Consider the following 19466-nt stretch of genomic DNA (forward strand, 5'->3'; position numbering starts at 1 on the left):
TTCTCTATGTCTACATCTTTATTCCTGCCCTGCAACTAGGTTCATCAGTACCATTTTTTTTTTTTTTAGATTCCATATATATGCGTTAGCATATGGTATTTGTTTTTCTCTTTCTGACTTACTTCACTCTGTATGACAGACTCTAGGTCCATCCACCTCACTACAAATAACTCAATTTCATTCCTTTTTATGGCTGAGTAATATTCCATTGTATATGTGTGCCACATCTTCTTTATCCATTCATCTGTCGATGGACATTTAGGTTGCTTCCATGACCTGGCTATTGTAAATAGTACTGCAATGAACATTGGGGTGCATGTGTCTTTTTGAATTATGGTTTTCTCAGGGTACATGCCCAGTAGTGGGATTGCTGGGTAGTATGGTAGTTCTATTTTTAGTTTTTTAAGGAACCTCCATACTGTTCTCCATAGTGGTTGCATCAATTTACATTCCCACCAACAGTGCAGGAGGGTTCCCTTTTCTCCACACCCTCTCTACCATTTATTGTTTCTAGATTTTTTGATGATGGCCATTTTGACTGGTGTGAGGTGACACCTCATTGTGGTTTTGATTTGCATTTCTCTAATGATTAGCGATGTTGAGCATATTTTCATGTGTTTGTTGGCAATCTGTATGTCTTCTTTGGAGAAATGTCTATTTAGGTCTTCTGCCCATTTTTGGATTGGGTTTTTCTTTTTGATATTGAGCTGCATGAGCTGCTTATATGTTTTGGAGATTAATCCTTTGTCAATTGCATCATTTGCAAATATTTTCTCCCATCTGAGGGTTGTCTTTTTGTCTTGTTCATGGTTTCCTTTGCTGTGCAAAAGCTTTTAAATTTCATTAGGTCCCATTTGTTTACTTTTGTTTTTATTTCCATTACTCTAGGAGGTGGATCAAAAAGAATCTTGCTGTGATTTATGTCATAGAGTGTTCTGCCTATGTTTTCCTCTAAGATTTTTAGTGTCTGGCCTTACAGTTAGGTCTTTAATCCATTTTGAGTTTATTTTTGTGTATGGTGTTATGGAGTGTTCTAATTTCATTCTTTTACACGTAGCTGTCCAGTTTTCACAGCACCACTTATTGAAGAGGCTGTCTTTTCTCCATTGTATATTCTTGCCTCCTTTGTCAAAGATAAGGTGACCATATGTGCATGGGTTTATCTCTGGGCTTTCTATCCTGTACTATTGATCTATATTTCTGTTTTTGTGCCAGTACCATACTGTCTTGATTACTGTAGCTTTGTAGTATAGTCTGAAGTCAGGGAGCCTGATTCCGCCAGCTCCGCTTTTCTTTCTCAAGATTGCTTTGGCTATTTGGGGTCTTTTGTGCTTCCATACAAATTGTAAAATTTTTAGTTCAAGTTCAGTGAAAAATGCCATTGGTAATTTGATAGGGATTGCACTGAATCTGTAGATTGATTTGGGTAGTATAGTCGTTTTCACAGTGTTGATTCTTCCAATCCAAGAACATGGTATATATTTCCATCTGTTTCTATCGTCTTTGATTTCTTTCATCAGTGTCTTATAATTTTCTGCATACAGGTCTTTTGCCTCCTTAGGTAGGTTTATTTCTAGGTATTTTATTCTTTTTGTTGCAATGGTAAATGGGAGTGTTTCCTTAATTTCTCTCTCTGATTTTTCATTGTTAGTGTATAGGAATGCAAGAGATTTCTGTGCATTAATTTTGTATCCTGCTACTTTACCAGATTCATTGATTAGCTCTAGTAGTTTTCTGGTGGCATCTTTAGGATTTTCTATGTATAGTATCATGTCATCTACAGACAGTGACAGCTTTACTTCTTTTCCAACTTGGATTCCTTTTATTTCTTTTTCTTCTCTGATTGCCATGGCTAAAACTTCGAAAACCATGTTGAATAATAGTGGTGAGAGTGGACATCCTTGTCTTGTTCCTGATCTTAAAGGAAATGCTTTCAGTTTTTCACCATTGAGAATGATGTTGGCTGTGGGTTTGTTATGTTGAGGTAGGTTCCCTCTATGCCCACTTTCTGGAGAGTTTTTATCAAAAATGGGTGTCGAATTTTCTCAAAAGCTTTTTCTGCATCTATTGAGATTACCATATGGTTTTTATCCTTCAGTTTGTTAATATGGTGTATCACATTGTTTGATTTGTGTATTTTGAAGAATCCTTGCGTTCCTGGGATAAACCCCACTTGATTACGGTGTATGATCCTTTTAATATGCTGTTGGATTCTGTTTGCTAGTATTCTGTTGAGGATTTTTGCATCTATGTTCATCAGTGATATTGGCCTGTCATTTTGGTTTTTTGTAACATCTTTGGTTTTGGTGTCAGGGGTATGGTGGCCTCGTAGAATGAGTTTTGGAGTGTTCCTCCCTCTGCTATATTTTGGAAGAGTTTGAGAAGGACAGGTGTTAGCTCTTCTCTAACTGCATAGTGAGATTTGACTATACATTGGCCTTTGGGTCTCAGTGGACTTTTCAGATGGCCCACGTCAACTTTACCTAGTCCAAGTTGTTTTTCAGTACAGTAAATAAAAGGAAAAAGAACCCAGACTTCAGAATTAGACCTAATGCACATAAATCCTCTGTATTAGGGTTCTCCAGACATGTGCAGATTTATTATAGGAGTTGACTCACATGGTTATGGAGGCTGAGAAATCCCACAGTCTGCTGTTTGCAAGCTGGAGAGTCAGGAAATTAATTCATTGTGGGTCCAAATGTCTGTGAACCAAGAGGTGCCAATGGTGATGGAATAAGTCGCAGAGTCTGAAGGCCTGAGAACCAGGAGCATTGATGTCTAAGGACAGCAAAAGAAAGATGTCCCAGCTCAAGAAGAGAGAGAGAGTTTGCCCTTACTTTTCCTTTTGTTTTATTTCGGTCCTCAACAGACTGGATGATGCTTGTCCACATTGGTGAGAGCAAATATTCTTAGTCTACTGAATCAAAAACTAATCTCTTCTAGAAACATTCTCACAGACACACTCAGAAATAATATTTTTATCTGGGAAGCTCTTGTCCCAGTCAAGCTGGGACAAGGAAGCTTATGGTGGTAATGAAAGTCCCAGATCAGTTGACTTTAAATTAGTCAAAAGGGAGATTATCCTGGGTAGGCCTGACTCAGTCAGGTGAAGCTTTTAAAAACAGGGTTTAAGCCCTCTCTGAAGTCTGAAAGATTCTCCTGCTGGCCTCGGAAAGTAGCTTCCATATTGTGAGAGGTGTTTGGGAGTGTCACAGGGCAAGAAACAGAGGGACATCTAGGACCTGAGAGTGGCCCCTTACCCCCACCAGCATGAAAAAGGAGGCCTTAGTCCTACAACCACAAAGAACAGAATTCTGCCAAAAATCACATGAACTTGAAAGAGAAGTTCAAGCTTTAGAAGGAAACACAGCCCGGCCAACCCCTTGATTGCAACCTGTGAGTTTGTGATTCATAGAAATAGTGAGATAACACGTGTGTTTTTTTAAGCTGCTAAGTTTGTGGTAATTTGTTACACAACAGTAGAACACTAATACAAAATACACATTTTTATGGTCTTCTAACAGGCTATTTTCATAGTGATTCAGGAGAAGATACTGTCTAATGGTTTGAGAATCAGAGAAGAATGTGACTGGAATAAAATGGTTTCAGCAAGCAGGTCATTTGAACCTGCTGAAAATTTCCAAACATTTAGGTAAAGTCAGAATGCAGTATAGGGGCCGGGAAATATTTATTTTTAAGGAGGGAGAAAAAACTTCACTTCCAATTCCATTAACAAACTACTCACTTCTATCAATAACTAAACCAACCCAAATTACACTGCTTCTTAGTTAAAGACACAGTAATTTGACCACTATTCTAATAAATCAGTTGAAGGGTTAGGAAACAATTTAACTGGAAGAAATGACTCTGTTTACCAGCACAAATAATGTAAATAATCTCATAGCACTAATTATAAGTGATTGGATACCCTTAGGATGGTTAATAATGGATTTAAATGGGAATCCTTGAGTTTGATTAGCTGTTTTAACGTTAGATGACTTATTCTAGAGTCAGTCTCAGACATTTACAGGTTCCAAAGATGACCTAAAAACCAAATATCTAGATATAAAGGAATCACAAGCTTTGGAAAAGAGGAAAATGAGCTTGAAGATTACCATAATGGCCTTTTATTTGAAATCTGTATATGTTAAAATGAATTAAGTGAAATAGACACATAATTACACGATTTTTAGGTGTAGGCTCATGATAAAGAATAGGGTTCAGTATCTTAAAATCATCAAACAGCAAAGGGAGTCATAGTCCAATGAATGTTTTATCACCCTTGAAGAGATATACTGTAGGCTCACAACTATGAATAAAAGTAGCTTAAAAACTCAGAAGCAAAAATGACTTCTGGAAAAGTGGCAAGAAATGAAAAAGTACCAGTGAGACACACACACACTTTATTTCTTGTAAGGCAAAAACACATTAGTCACTTCAGAGCATTTATGTAAAAAGATTTTGTTCTTGAGGACTAGCAAATTTAAATTTGAATGTCTGTGAGTATGTGTGTGTGTGTGTGTGTGTGTGTGTATGTGCGGGTGAACAAATATGAATGGAAAGATAGAAGGGACATATAAAGAAAATCACCCAAGATTCTTTGCCCCTTACCTAAGTAGAATTAAAAACTATGTCAAATCACATACTTAAAAGCACAAAGAAAAATTGATTTGCAGTTTTATGGAAGTAGGTCATTTAGTGTGACGGTTATATTTCACAGTCTCTTAACTATTCTACCTTATTCTCAATCCAGGTCTTTAAAAAGAAAAGAAAAGAAAAAAGCATAATGCTTATCAACACTTAGCTAGGTATGATAAGAGTCTAACAGACAGTAAGTGAACTACATTTTCTGACTCTGTCCAAAATTTGACAGCTGGTGCAGTCTATCCATGGTGTTGAGGGGGCAATGTGAATATATTGATGGCTACTACTAATAAGTCTGTCATCATTGTGAAATTTTGTATTTGGAGGACATGAAAAAATGAGTCCATCAATGTTGAGCAAATAATATACTGTACATGGCTTCTCTGGAGGATCAAGAAATGTTAAAACTTCAATAAAACTCATCTACTAAGGTAATATCTAATTCTCCTATTGCAAGGAGACTTGTGAACATGAGCAGGGGATTAGCACTGGTTTCATCATCATTTTTTCTATTCATCAATAAAAAACTTAATTTAAAAATTTTTTACTACCTAAGAATACATGTTTATTATAGAAGAATTTGAAGATATAGGTAAGTGATAAGAACATAATTAAAAGCATCCATAACCTTCTAACCATTTTAGTAGGATATTCTTTCCTTTTATCTAAGCAAAATATGTATCTATATGTATAAACATAACCTTTAAAAATACAATAGCTATAAAATTAAATGAAAAATCCTCTGGGTAGCTAAACCACTCTGGGTTTTATGGTAACATAAGTTGGAGGGTGCAGCCAAGAGCCCGCATGGGTCCTCTGAATCACAGGGGCATGCCCATGATATAGAGTAGATATGGTGACATTTATCAACAACAACGTCTATGTTTTCATGGATCCTAACAATATACATAATACTTGTCACATATTTAATAGGTTAAATTTGTATTATAATATATTGATATCGTACTTGTACACAAGACTTGCTTCAGGGTGTAACTGCATTCAGCACTGGACAGCAAGCTAATAAAAACTGCAGCAAAAACAGTTTTACGACCCTCCATTGACTTGTGTTTTATATTACATTATCTTATTGCAGACATTTGAATTAAAGGTTAACAAATACTACTTAATGGGTTGTCTGAATGAATGTACAGTGCATGAATACATGCTTCTTGCAATTTTTATCAGTTTTGATACTACATATGCTTTGTAATTTGGGTTCAGACAGGACTGTAAGTGGGTGATGGCTCTTGACTGACTCTTTTAAGTAATATAAAATAGCACATTTTGTTAGACTTCCTCCAATTAACTGTATATCCCCCCCATTAAGGCAATCTGTCATCATTTTCATAATGTCATTAACATCTACAATGTAACTCACAGGGGCTTTGTTCTTCTTTCAAAATTAGTAGCACATACATTATATAGAAAGCTTAAAGTACAAAAACAAATTTAAGGAGCCTTCAACTCTAAGCTATACAATTATCTTTAGTGAATTACATAGAAGATATGACTTTACTAAGAAAGAAAAGCCCACAGAAATTATATATCCATTAAAATGGATTAATGATATAAAATATAAATTTTCTTTCTAATGTAACTATCAAGAAACATGGTTTACTGCACTACTAAATGTATTTGTCTAAGGAAAATAATTTAAATTATTGGACTACTGAAAGTAAAAATCAGTATATAAAATTTATGATTTTTATATAAATGATATTATCAGTCTTAAGAAATATTTTGGAAATTTTTCATGGATAAAAGTAATATATTAAGTGCCTAATAAAAAAGATAAAATTTTATTAGAAAATTTAGATGGTAATAGCCAACTTTAAAATACTAAAATACATCTTATTTACTACTGTGGCTTCAGTAAATAGATTAAGATTCAATTAATAACACATACAGGGAGAAAATTTAAGTTTACAAAATAGAGTGAAGGTTCTGCTCTAAGAAGACTATTTCTTTATATATTCACACAAAAGTGTATACTACTGTATAAATATGAAATAGAAATGAAAATGTGTTTTTTTACTGTGACCTAAAGTTGTCAACATGTATAAAGGCTCTCTTTAACAAAATTTTTCTCATTAACAGTTAGGCTACAAATAAAGTATCAAATAAAACCTAACTTGTAGGATAGAGACATCATAATCATTTTTCAAATCATAGGAATCTCCTCTCTCTGAACTTGACTTGCTGTCTCTTGCAATGGCTCTTACAGTAATCTACTGAACATTACAATTAGTTGAAATCATGTCTTTTCTGCCTTATTAGAATATACATTCCTTAAAGTAAGGATTAACATTCTGTGTCCCTCCAAAACTCTTACACAGCTTAGCACAGCACTTTGCACATTACAAATACTAAATAAGTAAATGCCCTGCAATTATCTTAAATATAACATGTCCAAAATTAATTCATTAACTCCACTTCAATATCTCTTCCTTCTTTAAGATTCCTTATTTCAGTAAATTTTCCAACCATTGAGCCTCCTAAGCAAAACACCTAGGCATTATCTTTGACTACTCCCCAGTTCATGCTCTATAGTCTCAAGGTTTGTCAAAATCCCGTTTCAATGTAAAACCCTAACATTTCTCAGTTCTGGCTTCTCTATTCTTTCTCCATGCACGCCATCTCTTGCTAGGCCCTCCTTTTCTTGGCATCCATCCCAACGGTTCAGTTGCTCTATATCTTTTTTATTTTAATGCTTGGAATATATTTGAGTTCTATTTCCTAGGTCCAAAATCCTCTGTGGTATTGGGGTAACTTTTGTTCAGTCCATTCAGTACAGTATTTCCCAAATTTGCTCCACAGCAGCCACTCTGTAACCTCCTTTATCTCTGATGTCTTCTCAGAGTTTTGCTTTTTTCCCTAATTATCACATTCAGGAGTGAGTCACCATTCATTTGCGGTAGAACCAAAATCCTTAATGTTGCTTAAATTATAAACCCAAGTCATTAATATATATTATATTAGGCCCAATGAGACCTTAAATTTGGGAATAAAATGCTACATACATAGACAAGGATAATCCTTTTTAGATTTAAAAGAATATCAATAAAGATCAAATTTGTGCTTCTTCTTCAGTGGGAGTTTTTAAGACACAGTGATGAGTTTCTGGAAAGATTTTCTCTAAAAGGTGAGTGGTCCTCAACTCAGGTTAAGTCAGTTATTTTACTTCATTCTCTGTACAAAATCTTTTTCACTTAAAATAACCACCTTAGCAAAGAAAAATACTGTCACTATGGTGAATTATTATAGTGTAGCAAACTGAGTGAACTGTTTCTGAGGTTCTTTCATGTTACATCCAGACAATCAAAATCATATAAGTAAGTACATAGTGAATTGCCTCTTCTTTTGGAGAAAGATATAGTACATGCCACAGAAATGCTAACCTAAAAGTCTAATGATAAACAAACTCCCAATTCATTCATTCCTTCAACACACATTTTATAAGCTCTTACTGGGTACAAGCCAATGGACCAGACCTGGCCTACTTGCTTGCTTTTAATTCTCTATGCCTCATCAGGGGACAGAATCGGGTTCTCAAACAAGAATAAAGGCAACAAACATGGCATTTAGTGATTGTGTGTTCATGATCACATCGTTATGTGATCACATAGGATTCAGGAGGAGATTACTGCATAACAAGACAGCTGAAATGGAAATATCACACAGTCTGAAATTATCACACAGTCTGACCAGTCAAATCCATGTGTTAGACTCACACTATTTGAACTTTTTAAAGTCATTTAAACTTTCTTGCCTTAAGTTTTTTCATTGAGTAAGCACTAAGCATTTCTTTGAGTAAGCATTAAGATAATAATAGCCAAGACTTAATAAGTATTTCATATCTGCATGATACTCCACACAATTGTTGCATTAATTCTCACAACAATCCTAAAAGGCAGACAATACTCCCAAGACTCAGATATTATTACACGATTATATAGATAAGGGATCTGAGGTTCAGAGAAATAAGAAATTTGCTAAATTTCCAATATACCGTAGAGTGGAATTTAAACTTGCTTCATCTGATTCAAGAGCCAGGTTCTTTCTACTATATCACACTGCCTTATGACGTAGCAGAGGAGGGATTCCCCACTACATCCAATGTAGAAACCCAGCTCAGTATGTCTGCCATTACTATAAATAAATGGTGGAAGAATGTGTACACTTGCTTAACAAAGAAAATGTCCTTAACCAGAGTTAAATTGTAGGGCTCCTCTTAATTTATAATATTTGGGAAACAATAAAATCTTGTTCCTCATTAAAATTAGAGTCTAAAACCATTTTCAAATGGCTACAGGAAAAGTTACAATAAGTAGAATTCATTTATAAATCTATCTGAAGGCAAGGGGTAGACCATATAATTGCATGAAATACTTTGCTGACTTAACAATATTAGCTTTCTTATCTTCATATTAAAGCTTATATTTAGAAACTAGCACCATTCATAATTTTTAATGTCACTGAATTGAGAGAATTAAAAATTTAATTTTCACTGTTTATAAAACAACCTAGACAGCTTCATTAGGTTGTTTTCGTTAATTCACTGACTTTGAACCCAAAGCTATTGGTTTTAAAAATTAACTTTCAATTTTAACCTTAAATGAAAATTTTCTTTCCATTTAGACAGCTTGTACCTGCCAATCTGCAGAGTCATTTATGCATTTACTTTTTTATTCAACAATAGCTTTTGAACATTTAATATGGGCTGATCCCTCTGATAGAGGTGTAGCAGATGTAGAAGAATGTAGTAGGCCTGACCCTGCTTTCTAAGGTCTAGTCTTGGGGGTTGAGCTGGGAAGAGAAGACAATTATGCAAGTAATACCAACATCATATCATGAATATTTTCATGGGAGAAGTGCAGGTTGCTATGTGAGCACGTAACGGGGGACTTAACTTAGTCTAAGTAGCCAGTTAAGCTTTCTGGAGGTAGGAACACAGCTTCTAAGGACTCAAAAATGAATAGAGTAAGGTTGGTCAGGGTAAGGGAAAATGACACGGAGTGGGTGGTACTTCAGAGAGAGTAACCAAATTGTAAATGGTCTGGTTTCCCATAGTGACGTTGATAGATACTACTCATTAGGCCCTATCTCTTGGAGAATAATCTTTAACTGCAGAAAAAGTATTTTGTGGATTTCAGTACAATTGCCTATGTGTATACAGAAGCTATTCCTGAACAGCATTCTGAACTTTGATTCTACAGTAAACAGATAGTCTTCAAACTGGGATCGGGCATAACTGTCAATATTAGTGACTTATGATCATCATTAGATAATCAGCCATCATGTTCTATTGATTGACATGCCAGGTACTTGATAGCACCAGGTATTATGGTTAGTGCAAATAATTATTTTTCCTGTGAGTTTAGTTAAGGGTCTTCATATTGATGTAATTAAAACTGCAGTGGCATTTGAAATGCATCACCTAAATAAAGCACCCTAAGGTTTACCCTATTAAGATTTGTAAGAGATCTAAGTAATTGCAATTTGTGTTATTTTATTCCACGTACTACTTTCCTGAAGAAATCAATGTCTCTGCTATATATATAGCCATATATATATATGTATATAGCCATATATATATATATATATATATATACACACACACATATATAGCCATATTATCATCAAATATTTCATTATTTTCATGAACAAAATTGTTCACTAATAGCACATCAACATCAGATGTAGCAGCAAATGCTTGTTTAATATTTCAAGTTAGGAATTCTCATTGCCCATTATCTATCTATTAAGAATTACAAGTTCCAAATTAACTGAGAATTCCATGTTAATCGCATGCTTTATAATGAGATTGTTATCCCTAACCTTCAACAGCACTGATTAAACCTCTCAGCATACTCACTAAGTTGATATTTTTTACCCACTGTCCTCACACCTAGTTCAGTGTGATATTTAAAAAGCAAACTAAAGAAGAGCATCATTTATTGTTAACTTTGTCCTATAGATGTGCTTTGTGCTTACAATTCTCTGATGTGCAGAGGTATCCCACAGAGAATAAAGAGAAAATATTACGCCACAACACTAGAGCCATTTAGCTCTCTGCAATCAAAATCAGATTCTGCCTCCATACCACCCTAGAACAAATGAATGACTATTAGGTAAGATACTGCTATACTTTATTAGATTATTGAACTCATTTCAAACTTACCGATTTTTCATATATATATATATATATATATACATATATATATATATAATTGCCAATTCACTAAATGTAGGTAATCTCAACTCTTTTTAGGAAACCAAGGTTTAAAATGGTTATATAATGGTAATGTAGGACTCAAACCCAAACAAATAATCCAAACACTGCAATAATAATCTACACACTACTACCTCTCAGGTATTAAAAAGAGTAGAAAAGGAGTTTCTTTAATGAGAGGTTAATTTTTTAAATAACTGACCAAGAACAAAATAAAATATAATAAGCCCGCAAAATACTGTCTTGAGTTCTCTAGGTTCTGATTAACTCCACTTATATTTCAACAGATCTAAAGAAAATGAAATCCAAATACTGACTTTGAAACATTGTGTTTTACCTCTGCTTACTAAAACTCTAGCAGTAAAGACATATTTGCATCATAATATCATGGAAATACAGTAAACTCATCATAAGGTCATTTTATTGAAGAAGCCGTTTTTTCAAAGTAAATAGAGATGAAAGAACAGATGTACAATAAAAGGAAACAACATACTTTATTTGTTCGTATTCTGATTGCCCACATGGTCTGCTACAAGAATACATAACTACTTCCTTTGAACATACCACTAAACAAAATTATTATATCCAGTGGCTATCTTTAATGTAGAGAATGCATACTTTATTCACAGAGAGTATTTGAAGATTTCAGTCCTGAACTCATAATTTTTTTGGTGTGATGTTTATGACTATTCAAGCGCTCAATAATAATTTCTATTGCATACAACATTCACTCCCACATTTTTTTCAAACCTATGGACTAAGTTTATCTTAATGCTTCTGGGAAGTAATTAAGATTATTCCTACTTTACAAATAGGGGAACAGAATCACAGGACTCTGTAACCCATTTAAGTGAACAGACTTGCTGACAAATGGTAGCTTAAAAATGATTACCTGCCCTCAGTCTGCTTTCCAAATTGTCATTGAAATGACTACCCATGTGTAAAAGCAGAAAGCCCATATCAGCACTAGAAACTGTCTATGGTCACATCACACATCAGAATTCTTGAGGAATCTGCTACCTGCAGACATTATTAGAATGAAGAGGGGCCAACTCACTCTATAACCACTGTGGAGCATCTGAAAAGTGAGTGGATGGAATCCCAGCAGAAATCCAGAACACCTTCTAATTTGATTGGGTGAGGACAACTGGCAGCTTTAGGCTATAGACTAGAGACAACTGGGAGCAGTGATTACATGGCAAGGCTTTTTCTCCTGCTGTGCCCATCCAAGAATGAAAGCACTGCCATGCTGGCTCCTGCTGAGAGCAGCTATAGTGAGCTTAAAACAGAGTTTCCAATTTCTTTGACACTCCTCCCACCAGTTTGCAATTGCTCTGTTTAAATGATGCCACATATTTTATTCCTTCATATTGATCCACTTTTCAGAACATCAGCATATTTTCATATGACAAGAGATGTTTTGTGTTTTGTTTTTTGTTTTGCTATCCTTACTGAGGAAGGTTTATGCTTGTTAATGTTTAGATATTGGGTGGATGGATTTTGTCTGAGAAAATGTGATTCTATGTTTAACTCTACCTTTAGGTCCAGATTAAGGGGTAGGAGAAAGTTAACAGCTGTAGTTTTACTTTATCATTTCAGAAATTCAGTAACAGAATTGGGGACAGACATAGTAGGAAGATTTACCTTTGTACTAAAAACATCCTAGAATTGAGCATGGGGCATTGCCCCATTTTTTCTTGGGTTTGTTGTTTTTATGGTTACCTTCTGCTAGGTAAGGGATATTGAAGGCTGATAAAATACACACACACACACACACACACACACACACACACACACACACACACAACAAAGTAATAGGAATTTCTAAATTTAAAGATAAATAAAGAACAAATAGAGCTGAACATAAGCAAGGAGGAGGAGGGAGAAGAAAAATGTTCTGACTTGAAGAAAAACCTGGGGTTGAAGGAAGAAATATACCAAATGTTAAAACTTTGGATGGGAGGAGTCCCAGACCATCACAAAGAAGACAGAAGAATCAGGTAATGAGAAATAAAAATATCAGTTGGTCAATAAAGCTGATTTGAGAACCTGACTTAAATCATAGGCTACAATAGTGTTCTTAATAGGTTATTTGTGAATCCAACAGTTACACCCACCTAGTCACTAGCACAGCTGTGTGACAGCAGACCTCCAACACAGGGGCTGGCAACTTACCCCAGGGGCCCAGGAACACCAGCTATGTATCCTCCCTGCAGCAAGCTGCATCTAAAAAGAGAAGGAAAGAGACAGAAATGTTCAGACGGGGCTGACCATCATCTACCAAACACACAACCAGACAAGTAACTTCTCCCAAGGAACTGGCTAGACAATGGGAAGAGGAATGCTTCAAGGGGACCAAGAGTACTACCAAAGACCCCTCACAGAACCATGAGACAAGGGAATAGCGTTTACTCCCCCCATATAAACACACTAGGCAAAATAGATTGAAAAGATCTATAAATTTGGATACACTCTTGGAATTACAATGATGGGGGAAGATTCATGCATCCATTCAGGCAGAAAACAAGCAAAAAACACATTGTATCTGAAAGGAAAAGAGAAATCAAGTTGTCCACAGTTTTTTTCTCTCTATAACATTAACTCTCCAGGACAAAATGGAGCCATAGCTCTAGAGTTTTGAGGAAAAAATATGACAGTAAGCCAAGAAGCAATAGAAATACATTGCCAGGCATCTTACAAGAACAATAGAAAGACAATGCCAAGAATGCAGAGCTCAGAAAACTATCACCTGCAATATATTCCTTAAAAATTACTGAACACCAATTCTCCAGCTGATGTAGAGATGGATCTAACACACTTAAAAACATGACCCACTGTATTATAAAGGGACATTGGTATAATCAAAAATATTAGTAGCACACAGTGTTGCTTGAATATTTCTTGTAATATGTCCATCAAACTTAACACAAATATAATAAATATTGAAAGAGAAAATATATACTCTAAAGTGAATAATAACCTGGATTTTGAAATCCAGAATTATGTTATAATGAACTAGAAATGTCAATATAAGGGGAAAGAAACTACAGGAAGTGCAAGTATCTAAAATTATCATTTTCTTAGAATCACTTGAAATTGTTTCATTTTTAATTACTAGAAAAATGTCTAATATCTTCAAGGACACTAGTAGCGTAACTTTCTTCCATATTTCAAAGGACCAAAAAGATTTAAAAAATTAAACTACATGAATATTGGAAAAAAATCTCGAGTTGAAAAATATACCAAAGCTTAGATGATGCGCTATATAAAAGTTAATAAAACTTAAAAAGCAGTATATATAAATCACGTAACTTAGAAAAAGATATACTTACTATATACGTTTCAGTGTTCTTAATATAAAAAGAAAAATAAATTAAGAAAATACGTGACTGAAAAGTTAAGGATAACAAGAATAGCTGTTAAATAGCAAACAACAATAAAAAAGAATAATATGTAAAATAAACATAAGAGCTGGTTCTTTCAAAAAATGTAAAATTAAAAAAATTATGATAAATCTACACAAATACAAAGAGAAAATAGAAAAATCAGAAGTAATTTTAAATCATAAAAGAACACTACATGCAAAAGCATACCTCTCTTTTGAAAAACTTCAATGACATCGTAAATTTTCTAGGAAAATATAAATTACCAAAATCAATTCATAGAAGTAGATAATGCTTTGCTGAGAAATTTTTATAAGTTATCAAGGCATTATATTCAAATATATCTTCATACTTGATATATTTACAGATTAGGCTTTCTATACTTTCAAAGAATAAATGGTTCTCATATAAACAATTCCGAAAGCTAGAAGAAAAAATATTCATAATTCTCTTTTATATAGTTAGCATAATGAAAAATTGGCAGAGTGTATATTAAAAAAACACAAAGGCTGAGAGCTAAACTTAAGCTTACTCCTGAATATATAAAAGCATATGTGTGTGTGTGTGTTCATGAAGTATATATATGTGTGTGTGTAAAATTCTGAGTTCTTTATTCCATTCTATTGGTTTCTTTATTTTAAGCAAGTATGATACTCATAGAATGCATTTGTAAGGATTTCAGGTAGGGCTACCAATGAATTTATAAATTATTGGTGTGTTAATATCTTTATATGTCAACTTGTCCCATCCAAGAGTATGGACTATCTTTGTATTTTCTGAGCTTTTTGCATCCTTTAATACAGTTTTATTTATTCCCCACAGAAATCTTAGGACTGCTTGTTAAAATATAACATATATTTCAGTTTTTCTTGACTTTTAGATGGATTCATATATTTGTTAAATTTTCTGGTTGCTTGTTACCATTGATTTTTTATTAATGATTGTCATAAATCAATCTTATATCTGGGAATAGTCTTCCCATCAGCAATATTGGATAAATAAAAAACAATGTGGAAAAACTGTAAAGAACTCAGAATGGCATAATTCTGGATCTATGTCAGACAAATGACATTGGACTATGAGAATGAAGCGAAAACATTTACAAATTGCAGGCTAACAAATATTCTAAAGTATTAAAAAAGTTTGTAATTCAAACAGAAGAATGGGTTCAAGAGAAAGCAGCAATAATGAACACATTTTAAAAAATTCATTATTAAGGCTAAATAACTGGGTTTTTAAAAATTTATTAAAAACAATGTGGAAATAAAATTTTACATGCTATCAACATGGGAAGTGGAAGTTGGGGGAACAGATGGGAGCAAAAGTATGCCACTGTTCTTTTTATACAAGGGGAGAAAAGAGATAATGACTAGACTATTACAGGCAAATATAAGCTCAAATATGTTTATTAAAAATCTAAAGGCCCTTTCTCCTTTTCTCTCTTTTGGTGGAAGCTGAAGAGTAAGCCAACTGTGTTTACATATTCAGCTTGACTGGGGACAAGGAAAGTTGAAAATATTCAACACACGGTTTAACAAAAATTTGAACATACACAGAAAATGACCAAAATTTTAGATCACATGCAAGGTGAATCCTGTAGTTTGCTCAATGAGCACATCATGATCGAGAAGCATTTATCTGTAGAATGCAACAAAGGAGATCTAAAAATGTAAATTACATATGTAATTATTATATAATAAAATTATATAACATCCTAGTTTATACCGAAAAGAATTTGATAAATGTTAACAATTATAATTGTGAAAATGGCACTTGGTAAACTAGAAATCTAAAGGAATGTTCTTGACTTAATAAAAGGTATGAACAAAAATCCATGGCAATCACTACATTTAATGGTGAAATACTACAAGTCTTCCAATTAAAGTCAAGGATGAGATAAAGATGCTGTGATCACTACTCTTATTGTATTGTTAGTTATACAACTCGATGTTCTATTCTCCAAGTTTGATAAGAAAAAGAAATTAGATTAAAACATTAGTAAGAAAGAGATAAGACTATTGTAGAATGTGCAATTACCTACCTAGAAAACTGAAAAGAATCAGTTGTGAATTACTAAAACTGATATTGAACAAGGTGACTGGCTACAAGATTAATAAACAAAATCAAATCGCTTGCCTATATGCCAGTGTGAAAGAGAAAGTTAACCAAACCAAACAAGCCAAAGCAAAATGTATTGTAATGGTGGTGGTGGTGGTAGTGGGGGAAACCACATTATAAAATGTCTGTGACAACAAGAAGAAAAAAATGACATTGCTTTCAAGATCATAATAACAAAGTGATATAACATTTTTTAAGAAAAATTTATCTTTAAGAATACTTAGTTAATTCACTATTGAGTCATTAACATTAGCTAATACCCTTTTTGAACCATCATTAATTTTCACAATAACACATTTATCTGCAAGTGTATTATAGCTTATAAGCAACTAAACCACATAATAGTCTTACGTACAAAAGAGGCATTGCTAAAAAGTTTATTAAAAATAGGAGAACTTGTATCTTCTACTGCAGTCAGAAGCTTGAGGAAAAATGGATTTGTTTTTGAGACCTTATCTTAGCCTTTGACATTTAAGCTGGAAGTTGATTTCTATTTCTAGAGAAGAAATATATATTTCTGATCTTACATCCTCTTTATAATGAAGGGCTTCTGATACAGACTGTGTTCCCTCAAAATTCATATGTTGAAATCCTAACGCCAATGTGATGGTATTAGAAGGTGGGGCCTTTGAGAGGTGATGAGGTCATGGGGGTGGAGCCTTCATGAATGGAATTAGTGCCCTTATGAAAGAGACCCCAGAAGCTCTATTGCTTTTTCTGCCATGTGAGGACACAGTGAGAAGACAACTGCCCCCTATGAATTCAGGAAGCAGGTCCTCATCAGACAATGAATCTACCTGTGCCTTGATCTTCAACTTCTCAACCTCCAGAACTATGAGAAATAAATGTTTGTTGTTAAAGCCTCCCAGTCTATGGTATTTTTGTTATAGCAGCCTGAACAGCTTGAGACAGTTTTCACAGCTTTCTTCCAAACCAACAATAACCAATTTGAATATATAATGTAAAATCCATTCAGAAGAGTTAAAAAAATTATAAAATACCTGGGAATAATATGTAAAACTTTTATAGAGAAAACTATATATTTTTACTTAAGGACATGAAAGAAGACTGTCTAAGGAGAAATACCACTTCCATTGAGGTGAATATCCCATATTGCAAAACATGTCAATTTTTCTCCAATTCAATCTGTAAATTCAATACCTCCCAAAACAATATTGTGTGTGTATGTATGTGTGTAAAATAGAAAAAAATGATAACTGCATAGGGACTGGAATTTAATATGGTGATTCAGGTGGACTTTAACGCTATTTTTAGTAATTTAATTTTATACAGAGAGGAGGTGTTCAGGTATTGCCTGTGTAATTAACAACTAATTTAAAAATGACTTGAAAGATATTTTCTCCATTGTTAATAAGGTTTTTCTCTGAGTATTCTTATTTTCTTTTTAATTCACACTTTTCTTATATTTCTAACAATAAACATGTAGTTCTTTCATAATTAGAAAAAAGAAACATATTATTTAAAAACAGATATCACATTACGAAAAGGGGAAAGCCACCTGACTCTTACCTAGAATTCTATAAAGCTACTTAATCTAGATTCATTCCACCAAAAATACAGATAAAATATAATGTGAGGTGTTTTTTTTTTTCCAATAATTCACTTCCAGGCCTCCGAAGGGGAAACATATGTTAGTGGTCTAAAAATCTATAGTCCAGCTCTGTGCCATAAGTATCATCTTATTATGTGTATACTCTTGCCAGGGGTTCACAGTTGTGCCAGGGAGCATTTAAAGATTATAAGGACCTATGGCTTTACATTCCTGAGAGCCCTATAGCCTAGAAATTCACTGAGAAGTCAGCATTGTTTATAGAAACTCGAGTTTTAATCAGCCAAGTTCCTGGGATCACTAAGGACAAAAACAAACAATCCTTATCATCATTTTAGCATAGTGCTCAAAGGTTCATTAGAAGCAGAGCAGCCAAACCAGACCTAGCAATTAATAGTGAGACTAAGATCATAGTCAGACACTTACCACACAGTGGACAGTAAGGAATACAGGCTGTATCAGATATACCCTGCCAGTGGAAGAATATGCTCTTCCACTATTCTGGAAAAACGGTAATTAACAGATCAAATTCAAAATTAAAGTTTCCAAGATGGTTAATTTTTTAATAGTTTCAGTTTGCATACTGCAAGTGTTTGCATATGAGTTTGCACGCTTATGTTAGATATACTTTTTTAAAAGCATATTTATTTCTAAGTCATATGAAAAACTGTTGTGACAATATCTCAGTGAATCTAATAAGGAAATTATATCCAGGCTGTATCAAGTATGAAAAATATTAATCATATTGTAGAAACTTCATTTGAAACTTTCAAAATATTTAGGAAAAGTTTGAAATGCTTAAAAATAAGAAGTTCTCTTTACAAAATTCAACATCTGAAGTATTTGGTGGTTAAAGAAAACGAAGTCCGGAGACCTTCAAGATGGTAGAGGAGTAAGATGTGGAGATCACCTTCCTCCCCACAAATACATCAGAAATACATCTACATGTGGAACAACTCCTACAGAACACCTACTGAACGCTGGCAGAAGACCTCAGACTTCCCAAAAGGCAAGAAACTCCCCACGTACCTGGGTAGGGCAAAAGAAAAAAGAAAAAACAGAGACAGAAGAATAGGGATGGGACCTGCCCTTCTGGGAGGGAGCTGTGAAGGAGGAAAAGTTTCCACACACTAGGAAGCCCCTTCACTGGCAGAAACAGGGATGGGGGTTGGAGCTTCGGAGCCATGGAGGAGAGCCCAGCAACAGGGGTGAAGAGGGTGAAGCAGTGAGATTCCCGCACAGAGTATCGGTGCTGACCAGCGCTCACCAGCCTGAGAGGCTTGTCTGCTCACCTGCTGGGGCAGGTGGGGGCTGGGAGCTGAGGCTCAGGCTTCAGAGGTCAGATCCCAGGGAGAGGACTGGGGTTGGCTGCGTGAACATAGCCTGAAGGGGGCTAGTGCACCACAGCTAGCTGGGAAGGAGTCCGGGAAAAAGTCTGGATCTGCCTAAGAGGCAAGAGACCATTGTTTCGGGGTGCTCAAGGAGAGGGGGATTCAGAGCACCGCCTAAACGAGCT

The 19466-nt window shown here is 34.5% G+C and overlaps 1 long non-coding RNA gene across 5 annotated transcripts in view; it reads right to left on the reverse strand.

Moving 5' to 3' along the window:
• The window catches only part of LOC309625496, a 764549-nt gene that overhangs the window by 354451 nt on the left and 390632 nt on the right, over positions 1 to 19466 (reverse strand). For all 5 annotated transcript variants that reach the window (XR_014242525.1, XR_014242526.1, XR_014242527.1 and 2 more), the window contains exon 3: positions 13055 to 13105. This is a non-coding gene — a long non-coding RNA (uncharacterized lncRNA). The remainder of the gene's footprint in view (positions 1 to 13054; positions 13106 to 19466) is intronic.

This window comes from Balaenoptera borealis (genome assembly GCF_965194805.1).
Source record: "Balaenoptera borealis genome assembly, chromosome: 3".
In the NCBI taxonomy this organism is placed as follows: Eukaryota; Metazoa; Chordata; class Mammalia; order Artiodactyla; family Balaenopteridae; genus Balaenoptera; species Balaenoptera borealis.